The 13,237-nt window shown below is 41.9% G+C and overlaps 1 non-coding gene across 1 annotated transcript; it reads right to left on the minus strand.

Annotated features, from left to right (window-relative positions):
- Positions 1 to 11,395: 11,395 nt before the first annotated feature.
- On the minus strand, positions 11,396 to 11,488 carry TRNAI-UAU (transfer RNA isoleucine (anticodon UAU)). The gene is given in 2 exon segments: positions 11,396 to 11,431; positions 11,451 to 11,488. It is a non-coding gene; the product is annotated as a tRNA-Ile (tRNA).
- Between the last annotated feature and the right edge of the window lie 1,749 nt (positions 11,489 to 13,237).

The raw sequence follows: 13,237 nt of genomic DNA on the forward strand, positions 1-13,237 counted from the left end.
GTTGATGTTGAGATATCAGACCTGTGGTGGACTGATTATGGGCCCTGGATTTTGGGGGAATGGTGCTCTTTGTGAGCTGTATGTCTGGGGACCCTTGAGGCAGTGTTACTTTGGATTCAGGTCCATGTCCCCCCAAGACACACAGACTCTGGGAACCCTGTATATGCCATATTAGAAATAGTGACTGATTCATACTGTTGGGACACATACTGTTAGAAGATGCTGATGTCATCAACTCCAGCCACCTGTCTGTCTTTTGTCTGCTATAATGTAAATAAGTCTAGTGTGGCTTCTAAGAGTCTTTCACCCATTGCTGTTTGTGCTAATTAACCCTGCTATTGTGTGAAGGAGTTCTGTGTTGATATTTATGATAATGTGTATTGTATAGTCGGTGAACTAGAAGACGGCGAGTCAACCCTAAAAGGTCATATCTCTGAGTCACCAAGTCTGGGTAAATGATTAGTAAACTAGCTCATGTTAACCACTTGTCGACCAGCCGCCGTAATTTTACTGTGGCAGAATGGCACGGCTGGGCGAAATTACATTATGTAACTTCGCTTCCCCCTGCTCGCCCCAGGAGCCCATGCAAGTCCCGCGATCGCTTGTGACACACCGAGAACCAGGATCTGTGTGTGTAAACACACAGATCCCGGTTCTCTGAGGGGAGAAGAGACTGATCGTCTGTTCATACAAAGTATAAACATCAATCTGTCATCTCCCCTAGACAGTCCCATCCCCCCTTCAGTTAGAACACAGAGAGGGAACACAGTTAACCCCTTGATCGCCCCCTAGTGTTAACCCCTTCCCTGCCAGTGACATTTTTACAGTAATCAGTGGATTTTTATAGCACTGATCGCTGTATTAATGGCAATGGTCCCAAAAATGTTTCAAAAGTGTCCGATGCGTCCGCCATAATGTCGCAGTCCTGATAAAAATCACAGATCACCACCATTACTAGTAGAAAAAAAATAATAATAAAAATGCTATAAATCTATCCCCTATTTTGTAGACGCTATAACTTTTGCGCAAACCAATCAATATACGCTTATTGCGATTATTTATTTTTTTTTACCAAAAATATGTAGAAGAATACATATCAGCCTAAACTGAGAAAAAAATAGCTTTTAAAAAAAAATGAGGATATTTATAATAGCAAAAAGTACAAAATATAGTGTTTTTTTCAAAATTGTCGCTCTTTTTTTGCTTATAGCGCAAAAAATAAAAACCACAGAGATGATCAAATACCATCAAAAGAAAGCTCTAATTGTGGGGAAAAAAGGACGTCAATTTTGTTTGGGTGCAGCACCGCACGACCGCTCACTTGTCAGTTAAAATGACGCAGTGTTGAATCGCAAAAAATGGCCTGGTCATTCAGCAGCCAAATCTTCCAGGGCTGAAGCGGTAAATTAGGTTTCTGGTTACAGTTTGTATTGTCAGCCTGCTGTATATATTTGTGTGTCATCTCAAATAAAACAGTCCATGTTCAGCAACCAAACGAGTGTTGTCTTGTTTTCTGGTTGTTGGAATATCTGATATCTATATTCAGACTGGGAGGAAGCGGTATATGGCGAAAGCACTCAAGCGGAGTGTGGGACGTTTCGTTACAGGACCATTCACCAAACTTTTTAGACACACGTAGGTGCACGGATCACATTTTGCTACAGCAGCTCATGTGGACATCATAGTTTGATCACACTGAACTGGATACATTTTGAACTCATTTATGAATTGATTTATTGTTTCATTTTGCATTTATTTATTTTTGTTCATGACTTTCTTCACACATACGGTGCCTTGACAAAGTATTCATACCCCTTGAAATTTTCCAAATTTTGTCATGTTATAACTAAAAATGTAAATTTATTTCATTGGGATTTTATGTGATAGACCAACACAAAGTGGCACATAATTGTGAAGTGGAAGGAAAATGATAAATGGCTTTCAATTTTTTTTACAAATAAATATGTGAAAAGTGTGGCGTGCATTTGTATTCAGACCCCCTGAGTCAATACTTTGTAGAACCACCTTTCACTGCAGTTACTGCTGCAAGTCTTTTTGGGGATGTCTCTACCAGCTTGGCACATTTAGAGAGTGAAATTTTTGCCCATTCTTCTTTGTAAAATAGCTCAAGATCTGTCAGATTGGATGGAGAGCGTCTTGCCACAGATTCTCAATTGGATTTAGGTCTGGACTTTGACTGGGCCATTCTAACACATGAAAATGCTTTGATCTAAACCATTCCATTGTAGCTCTGGCATTTGGTTAATTTGGATAATTTCATGCTCCCAATTTTGTGGGAACAGTTTGGGGATGGCCCCTTTCTGTTCCAACATGACTGAGTGCGTTTTTGGGGTGTAGGAACTTCACTGTCCTGACCTCAACCCGATAGGACACCTTTGGAATGAATTAGAGCAGAGGCCAGAGCCTTCTCGACCAACATCAGTGCCTGACCTCACAAATACTTTTCTGGAAGAATTGTCAAACATCCCCATAGACACTCTCCTAAACCTTGTGCACAGCCTTCCCAGAAGAATTGAAGCTGTTATAGCTGCAAAGGATGGGCCAACTCAATATTGAACAATACGGAGTAAGAATGGGATGCCATTAAAGTTCATGTAAAGGTAGGCGTCCCAATACTTTTGATAATATAGTGCATGTGTAATATTGCACTTTCTGTATTTACAAAAGCAGAAGGTACAATATTCCCAGTGACGAGTGTATTGTGTGCATTAACCTCTCGTGTCAGGCCCTCTTGTCAGCAGTATTGGACCCTTGCTGCACCATTCAGTTTTACACCCTAAAAGCTCATATAACATTTCTCTCTCTGCTCCCCTCCTCGTTGTTGCAATCCACTTCGCACCCACATCTCAAATTTACAAAATTCCAATCTCCTCCTGCATGTCAGCTTCTTTGCTGTTATCATGTGTCCTCACAGGTACTTTAGAGGGACTACACCAGGGGTGTCCAAACTTTTTTCAAAGAGGGCCAGATTTGATGAAGTGAACATGCATGAGGGCCGACCATTTTGCCTGACATTCTTTGAACCATTAAAATGAAATGCAAATTAACTAATACACTGCCCAACAAGAATTCTCTTGCCTTTGTGGCTCTGTGTAGTGAAGAGTCTAAGGATGAGCTTGGGCATGTTATTTGGAGATATATATATATATATATATATATATATCTTTTGTGGCCCCCAACGAATCCCCGGGTGATGCTCAGGACTAAGGATGAAATATTTGGATATACTGTATTTATCAGCGTATAACACGCACCTTTACTTTAAAAGGGAAGTTTCAGCACAAAAATAACATTTTAAATAAAGAACTGTGAAGCAAAATAAGGGTGAGTACCCATCAACGCAGCCTAAAGAGTGCCCATCTGCAGCCTCACCATTGCCATGAATGCAGCTTCTGAATGCAGCCTCACCATTGGCATGAATGCAGCCTCACCAGTGCCATGAATGCAGCCTCCTAAATGCCATCAGTGCAGCCTGATCGATGCCCATCTGCAGTCTCGGAGGGGACCGGGACGAGCACCAACAGATTACATACAGGAGAATCTCCTGTTTACTCTGCGGCCTCTTTAATACAAAGTCCCGCCTCCTATGATAGACAGTACAGTCCTCCAATGCCAGCCCAGGAGACGGGACTTCCTATTACAGATGGCGCCGAGTAAATAGGAGATTCTCCTCTATGTAGTTATGTAGTCTGACAGCACTCGTCCCATCCCCTTCAAGGAATGATAAATACGGTATATATCTTTTGTGGTGCTTGGGGATTCGTTGGGGGCCACAAAAGACATATATATCCAAATTACCAGTGGGGCTGTATAAAACAGGAACATGGGCTGCAATTGGCCCGCGGGCCAGACTTTGGATATGCATGGACTACATTCACCAATCAACAAGCCCGGCTAGCTCAGTCGGTAGAGCATGAGACTCTTAATCTCAGGGTCGTGGGTTCGAGCCCCACGTTGGGCGAGTGTTTTAGTAAATAGTCATTACTTTGCATGTGCGATATCCTATCAATTTATAGTCACTTATAAAAGAATAACGCATATCAGCATTTGTCAACCCAAATGAGAAAGCAACCTAAACATTTATACGTTTCCCACCATGCCTCTGATATTTCAAAGGGTAAACGTAGGAACTTAAAATACATTGTTGATTTCATTCTTGTGTATGTTTTAGGCTGGGTTCACACTTGTGGGATGTTAGACATCGCATGTGATTCGCACCGCACTGCTGTGCAGATCACATGCGATGTCTGTGCGATGCAAATTCAGCCATACAGATTGTATGGCTAAATTTGCATCGCATTCGCACCAAAATGGTGCAGGACCCTTTTTTTTTTTTTTTGTCCGCACCCATGCAACCTGATTCCTGCACCATTTGACAGTTTGCACTGTGATACGCAAACTAATCTGGGGCTGTCATTAACATTAAACTGACATTGGCAGCAGTTTGCATAGGTCAGAGTGAACTGCCTGCGAGTTCTATGCGATAACCGGCACTGGAATCACACTGGCTCCTGCATCATGCTGGTGTGAACCACCATGCACATAAAACACACAGAAAATGCTTGCGCATAGACATACAGCTTTTAACACATTGTGCTGTGTTTTACTGTATATTGAAGTATGTTTTTAAATGCATTTTTTTTCTACAAGCCACAACAAAGGTCAGAGTTATTTTTCTTTGTATTATGATAGGTGTCAAATCTAAAGAATAAATAGTAGACGCCTACTTTATAAACCAAATGCTATACCCTTTCAAATATGTGCAAACTATTGAACATGTAGTGTGGCTGCCCCTTTACGTGTATCTTCACTTCTTAAACCATAAAAAGAAAAGAAAAAGGTTCAGCACTCACACCTAATATTAAACCAAATCCAGCGTAAACCACACTAATAAAAAGTATATATAAAAAAAATTATAAATAAATATATATGTAACATATAATGAAAGTCCCACACAGCCTACAGTGTTAATGTTGACATCAAATCTTGATTTAGTTTTAGTTCTAGTCTTTTGACTAAAATGCCATTTTAGTTTTAGTTGTATTTTAGTCATCTGAGTTGTTTTCATTTTAGTTGTATTTTAGTCGACTAAAATCTCCAGTACATTTTAGTCGACTAAAATCGAATGGGTTTAGTTTAATTTTAATGCATTATTTCTTTAGAAATGCCAAACATTATATATTTCTGGAGTAAAAATCTAATAACATGTTTATTATTTATGGTATTAAGGTTTGAACATGCACTACAGACACAGATTTAGCCGTTGTGATATCAATTCAATTTAGCTTTAATCATAGTCTTTTGACTAAAATGCCATTTTAGTTTTAGTCTCATTTTAGTCACCTGAACTGTTTTAGTCTTAGTTGTATTTTAGTCGGCTAAAATAGTATTAATTTAGTCAAAGAAAATATTTTAGTCAATGAAATTGTATATGCAATCTGATCTTGTAAATGATTGGTTCTTCCCTCCAATGGATTATCCTCAATTTTTCTCCTAGGTAATATTAAGGACCTCCCGCCCGCGCTATACTGGAAAGTCGGCTACAGCACAGGCTCACATTGCCCTCACAGTGCCCCCTGCGGCATGCATCGGCACGGATCTGTGATCGCTGTGTCCTTCGGACACAGCTGATCACATATCGGGATAAAGAGCCAATCACAGCAGCTCTTTACCATGTGACCAGCTGTGTCCAATCACAGCTGATCATAGTGTAAACAGGATTTGATGATTATCAGCAGTCCTCTCCCCATGAGGAGAGGAGAGCCGATAACCAGCAAATCCACACAGGGGACATCTGGACTGATAATCAGGGCACTGATCATCAGTGTCCTGATTATTACTGCAGCCCCAACAATGCCCACAAGTGCTGTCAATCTGTGCCCATCAGTGCTGCCTATCAGTACCACCTATCAGTGCCACATATCAGTACCTCCTCATCAGTGAACATTAGTGAAGGGGAAAAATTACTTATTTTGAAAACTTTATAACAGAAACTAAGAAAAAAACATTTTTTGTCAACATTTTCAGTCTTTTTTCGTTTGTTTAGCAAAAAATAAAAAACCCAGTGGTGATTAAATACCACCAAAAGAAAGCTCTATCTGTCTCAAAAAAATGCTAAAAATTTCATTTCGGTACAGTGTTCAATAACCACGCAATTGTCCTTCAAAGTGTGACAGTGCAGAAAGCTGAAAATTGGCCTGGGCAGGAAGGGGGTGAAAGTGCCCAGTAGGCAAATGGTTAAATCAGCACCAGAAGAGAAATACTATAATTGTGCAGTATTTATTATATCAAAATCATGGACATAAAAGTTAAAACCATATGCGCTTACATTTATTGGAGCCCAGTATCTCAGTACCAGTACACTTAGCCTGTCTCCAGTAATGCTGCCGCCGCTCAGCTTGCTCGGGGCATCACAATGTACCTGGAAGCTTGCATGCATAGTCCAGCCTCCACATGTTTTGCCGTAGCTTCCGGGTACATTGTGGCGTTACTTCCGGTTTCCGGGTTTTTGAATGCACGCCGGCTCCAGCAAGCGAAGCGGCGGCGGCATTAGTGGAGACAGGCTGTGGGTATTGGTGCCAAGATACTGGGCACCAGTAAATGTAAGTGCATATGGTTTTAACATTTATGTCCGCGATTTTGATATAATAAATACTGTACAATGATAGTATTTCTCTTCTGGTGCTTTTCAATCACCTAAGGCTAGAAAAAGCACTGGAGGAAGAAGATATACTTTCACGTAAAAAGAAGATGCTCCAGGTAAGGATCAAGGTCACAACCTCAGCATTAAAGGTTGAATGTGTACCTCTGCACTACCTCTGTGCTAATGTAATGATCCAAATAACATGTGTCATTGTGAAACTAAAGGTTAAGATAAAAACCACAATAACCATAAAAATGATATAGACGAGTTGCTGCAACCACCCACTGTGTTCCCACCAGTATAGACAATGTTGTAATGAAGAATGAAGTTGCGCACACTCTGAAATGTAGCATGTGTCATAAACTCATATACAATATCATACACTGTGTTATAAACATATAAAGTGCATATAAGTGCTCTAAACGCACCAGAAAGACCAGGAACTGAGCCAGGACTGGAGGAACATCGCCCTAAGTACCGATAGCATTTGTGGAACATCACCCTGAGATTCATAGTAATAGTAAAAGTGATTTTGATTACTCACTAAGGTGAGAGTTCTGTGAGCACAGAGGTGTCACCAGGAGGCAAAACACACCACTGCGTTTATCTATGTTTACTTGATAAAGCACTGTATTTGGGAATAAGTGATCATCCAGACACATCACTGCTGGAATATGAACTGTCATATATTTTGAAAGCTATTTACTTGCACTTATAGATGGACTGCACTATTATGCACTGTATATGTTTAAACCTCAGCATTGCTCACTAGTTACTGTTTTATACAGTGGCAGAACTACCAGGGTCACAACAGTCGCACTTGCGATGGGGCCCTGGCATTCCGCCACTGTCGGGGGCCCCAGTAGGGTTGCTAGTCGCACGGCTCTGAGCTGAGAGTGTTTCTCTCATGGAGCAGCACAGAGCCGGCATTGACAATTCTTTCTCCCCCTCAGTCTGTCCTCTCTTGCATGGGATGATAGAGGACACAGCCGATCTGCTCCGTCTCCCCTCCCCTCCTGTGTGTGCTCTGCGGGAAGTGTGAGCTCATTAGATTCACACTTGACTGCCCGTGGAGCACACACATGAGAGGGGCTGGGGAGAAGACAGAGCAGATCAGCTGTGTCCTCTATTATCCCATGCGAGAGAGGACAGACTGAGGGGGAGATAGAACTGTCAATGCCGGCTCCGTGCTGTTCCATGAGAGACACACTCTCAGCTCAGAGCCGTGCTGAGAAGGCAGATGGCACTGATGAGTACTGGCAGGCTGCACTGATGAGGCTGCACTGATAGGAGGCCTTGATGGGCACTGATAGGAGGTACTAATGGGCACAGATAAGAGGCACTAATGGGCACAGATAGGAGGTACTAATGGGCACAGATAAGAGGTACTAATGGGCACAGATAAGAGGCACTAATGGGCACAGATAGGCTGCGCTGATGAGCACTGATAGAAGGCACTAATGGCCACTGATAGGAGGCAGTAATGGGCACTGATAGGAGGCACTAATGGGCACTAATAGGAGGCACTAATGGGCACTGATAGGAGGCACTAATGGGCACTGATAGGAGGCACTAATGGGCACTGATAGGAGGCATTAATGGGCACTAATAGGCACTGATAGGAGGCACTAATGGACACTGATAGAAGGCACTAATGGGCACTGATAGGAGGCACTAATGTGCACTGATAGGAGGCACTAATGGGTACTGATAGGCTGCACTGATGAGCACTGATAGGAGGCACTAATGGGCACTGATAGGCTGCATTGATGAGCACTGATAGGCTGCACTGATAGGAGGCACTAAAGGGCACTGATAGGCTGCACTGATAGGAGGCACTAATGTGCACTGATAGGCTGCACTGATAAGCACTGATAGGTGGCATTGATGGGCACTGATAGGAGGCACTAATGGGCACTGCTAGTTTTCTTGCACCAGGGCCCTGAAGGTTCTAGTTACGCCTCTGGTCTTACAAGTATGGTGGGCTAACCGCCTGAAACACGCACATAATGTTCTGTTAGGTACTTCATCACAAATGTATATTCACTGGACATGAAACATCAAGAACTGAAACTGTACTTGCCTGAGCAATCCCTCCAGGAAGCTGTCAAGGTGGACAGAAAACCAATCAATCATAGGCAGGAGAAACATGCACATAAACAGGGAGCTTGTTCACATTATGGCTGCCTTTGGGGGGCGCAGGCCTCCAAAGCCTATGGTTGGCTGTACGCTTTGACAGCTTGCTGGCAGGATAGCTCAGGCGGGTTCGGATTTGCGTCCAAACATGCTTGAGCTCAACACTGCTTTTATCCTCTGATCACAACCTTATTACCTTTACACTCGCCCTGTCTTCAACAAAGCTTTGCCCTGTATATATCTGCCCTCTAAAAATAAAAATTTCTGCCTTCACACTGTGAAAAAGACCCGTTTCCTCATTCTTGTTAAAACCCTCTCATGCAGTCCTTGTTATGTCTTTTCTACCATTAACTTGGTACTTCATCCTCCACTGCCTCCACCCACCAACTCACTCACTGCCCAGGAGATTGCTAAGTCTTAAACCAAAGTTCCAAACACGGTAAGCACTTGGGAGACCTCTTCCAAAGGAACTTGAAACTTTGATTTAGGACTTGTTTGGTACAATTCCTGATGTTTTTTCCTACAGAGCTGCTGGATTGACATAAGCACATAAGACCATCTTTGCAAGATATATTCTGTTGTGCTTTCAGCGCCAAAATTATTTTTTTTGTAATCCAGGAGTTGCTAATCATTTCAAAAATAAGGCTGAAGCAATTTGTGATGAGATCTCCACTGTCCAGATATCTCCCCCACCTAACACTTCATGTCCACCCCCACATTCAATACTTTTCTCTCTAATCCCTGTTTCCACAGAGAAGGTTGCTAAAAAAAAAAAATCAAACCACTTAGGTTTCAACATGTTCAGACAATCCCCCTAGACATAGAGTTAGGCAGGTGTGGAAAAAAAAGCTGTAAATTAAGAATGCTTTCAGAAATAGAAGTGTTAATAGTTTATTTTTTATCAATTACCAAAATGGAAAATAAATGAACAGAAGATAAATCCAAATCAAATCAATATTTGGTGTGACCACAGCATCAATTCTTCTAGGTACACTTGTACACACTTTTTGTAGTAACTCAGCAGGTAGGTTGTTCCAAACATCTTTAAGAACTAACCACAGATCATCTGTGGATGTAGGCTGCCTCAATCCTTCTGTCTCTTCATGTAATCACAGACAGACTCCATGATGTTGAGATCTAGGCTATGTGGGGGCCAAATCATCACTTCCAGGACTCTTTGTTCTTCTTTACACTGAAGATAGTTCTTAATGACAATGGCTGTATGTTTGGGGTCGTTGTCCTGCTACAGAATGAATTTAGGGCCAATCACACACCTTCATGGCATGGCATGATGAATAAGTATCTGCCTGTATTTCTCAGCATTGAGGACACCATTGATACTGACCAAATCTCCAACTCCATTTGCAGAAATGCAGCCCCAAACTTGCAAGGAACCTCCACCTTGCTTCACTATTGCCTGCAGACACTCATTATTGGACCGCTCTCCAGCCCTTCGCCAACAAACTGCCTCCTGCTACAGCCAAATATTTCACATTTGGACTCATTAGTCCAGAGCACGTGCTGCCATTTTTCTGCACCCCAGTTCCTATGTTTTCATGCATAGGACATGGAAACAAGGTTAAGCAACTCAACTATGCACAAAAACATAGGAACCGGGATACAGAAAAATGGCAGTAGGTGCTCTGTAATGATGAGTCAAACTTTTAAATATTTGGCTCGAAGGGCTGGAGAGTGGTACAATAATAGTGTCTGCGGGACGGGGACAAAAACAAATGTTATTAGGTCATTTTCTCTGCAGATCAAATGGTTTTCTTCCTAAAGAACAGAATAAAGCAAGAAATCACAGCTTCATGGCCACTAGATGGAGTTGATGATCATTGGAAATAAATTCTACTGTAAATTCTATGCTATGTAAAATTTCCAACTCTTAATTTCCCATAGATCTCATAAGATCTCATAGTAATAGAGATATTACTAAAAACCCATAAATTTCACATAGACAGAATGTAATGTCTAGGTGAAATGTCTTTTTGAAAATTCAGTACTGCCCAACTAACTTACGACAGTTTAGTTAGTTGGAGTTCCACTAGTTGTTGAGTTTATTAAAAGTCAGCAGCTATAAAAAGTATAGCTGTTGACTTTTAATAAACAGCCACTCACCTGTCCCACGGTCCAGTGATGCAGCCGCTTGAAGCCTCCATTCTCTCCCTCTCCTCTTTGCGGCACCGACATTATAAGTGTGGGCGCCCGGCTGTGACAGCTTGCGGCTTCACAGCCGGGCGTGCACTGCACATGCGCGAGTCGTACTGCACTCTGTCAATGACCAGGCAATGTGACGTGTCCCAGAGGATTGCCGGGAGGGAGGGGCCACCTAGGGGGAGAGGAGGAGTCACCTAGGTGGCCAGAAATCAGAAGGAGGAAGTGGAACAGGAAGTCCCACTCCAAACCAGGTACCCAGCCCGCCCCCCAAAAAATTACATGCCAATAGTGGCTTGTCAGGGGACGAGGAGTACTTAAAGTGGAAGTTCCACTTTTGGCTGGAACTCTGCTTTAAGGTCATCCCAGGCAGCATTGCAACACGATAACCTTTCCCAGTGAAGAAAAGATATACTGTACCTTCATGTATAAAACACATGCTCCAGGTGAGGCTCGAACTCACAACCTCGGCATCGCTCATCAGTTACTGTCTTATAAGTACCGCGCGCTAACCGATTGCGCCACTGGAGCAGTTGAAAAATGGTTTTCACATAGCTCTGATCATTCACAAGAAAATGTCAATAATAAATATATATATATATATTACATATATATGTGATTTTGTACTCTTGGGTAGGGGCACGCACACACACCCCAACAGCCCGCCACTTCTGCTGTGATTAGTTACAGCAAAAGCTGATCAGCGGGTGCCGGCCGATGGATGTCTGCTGGCACCGGCTGATTGGTAAGGAGAGAGACAGGATGGAGCTCTGCTATGGGAATGTGCTGGATTTTGTGTCCCTGTAACAAAAAAAACACTGGTTAGGCACACATTTCACCCTTTGATCACCCTAGATGTTTAATCACTTCTCAGCCAATGTCATTAGTACAGTGAAAGTGCATATTTTTAGCACTGATCACTGTATTAGTGTCACTGGTTACCACAAAGTGGCAAAAGTGTCAGATTGTCCGCTGCAATATTGCAGTCCTGCTATAAGTCGCTGATCGTCGCCATTACTCTACTATTAAAAAAAAAATTCCAGTATATATCCTATAGTTTGTAGACACTATAACTAATCAACATACGCTTAATGGGATTTTTTTTTTACCAAAAATATGTAGCAGAATACATATTAGCCTAAATCTATGAAGACTTTTTTTTTTTATTGGATATGTTTTATAGCAAAAAAAATCTCTCTCTCTCTCTCTCTCTCTATATATATATTATATTTAAATTGTCAAAACCTCTGACACACCAGGTTGAATGTACAATTGTACAATATCACAGGAATTCACTGAAAGTAACACATAGCACCAGTAGTAGTGCTATATCAAAGAAAACCAAGGCATCCAACCAGGTAGTAAAGGCAAACTTGATATATTGTCACCCAATATGGTTGGTAAGATACTGAATCAAATGTTTATGATAAGAAGCCCATATTTTGTAAAGTAAAGCCTTGCAACAAACAAAAGTTTGCTATAAATGGGACAGCGAAAGGTGACCTGCTAAAGGTGACCTCTGACCTCAAGTCAACCTCAAAATAAAATGAAAGAAAAAAAATGCCCTGGATAATGACAAAAATAGGGTGGCAAAGGTTTTTTTTTTTTGCCCAAAGAGGTAGCAATCAGAAATATAGTTTCCAACTGACCCTAACTTCTTTCTATGCAGTTTGTAAGCTTTCTCTACAAAAGCTTACAATTCACTAACACTCTATGCCTCCTCTTTCATAGTGAGGACTTACCCAAAAGCTGTTTTATGGGTCCTTCCAGTGGTGGCCGGGTCCATAAGGGGGCGCAGGGGCGTCGCTACCCCAAAGTTAGTTTTCAAATATTATAGAACAATTTATTTTTAACCACTTCAATACAGGGCACTTAGACACCTTCCTGCCCAAGCCAATTTTCAGCTTTCAGCGCTGTCGCAATTTGAATGACAATTGCGCGGTCATACAACACTGTACCCAAACAAACTTTTTATCATTTTGTTCCCACAAATAGAGCTTTTATTTGGTGGTATTTGATCACCTCTGTGGTTTTATTTTTTCTGCAATAAATAAAAAAGACCGAAAATTTTGAAAAAAAAAATGTTTTTCTTTGTTTCTGTTAAAAATTTTGTAAATAAGTACGTTTTCGTATTCAATGACGGGCACTGATAAGGCGGCACTGATGGGCACCGATGAGGGGGCACCAATGAGGTGGCACTGGTATGTGGCACTGATGGGCACTCATAGGCGGCACTGATGGGTACTTATGGGTGGCACTGATAGGAGGCATGGATGGGCA

This window comes from Aquarana catesbeiana, linkage group LG03 (assembly GCF_042186555.1).
Source record: "Aquarana catesbeiana isolate 2022-GZ linkage group LG03, ASM4218655v1, whole genome shotgun sequence".
In the NCBI taxonomy this organism is placed as follows: Eukaryota; Metazoa; Chordata; class Amphibia; order Anura; family Ranidae; genus Aquarana; species Aquarana catesbeiana.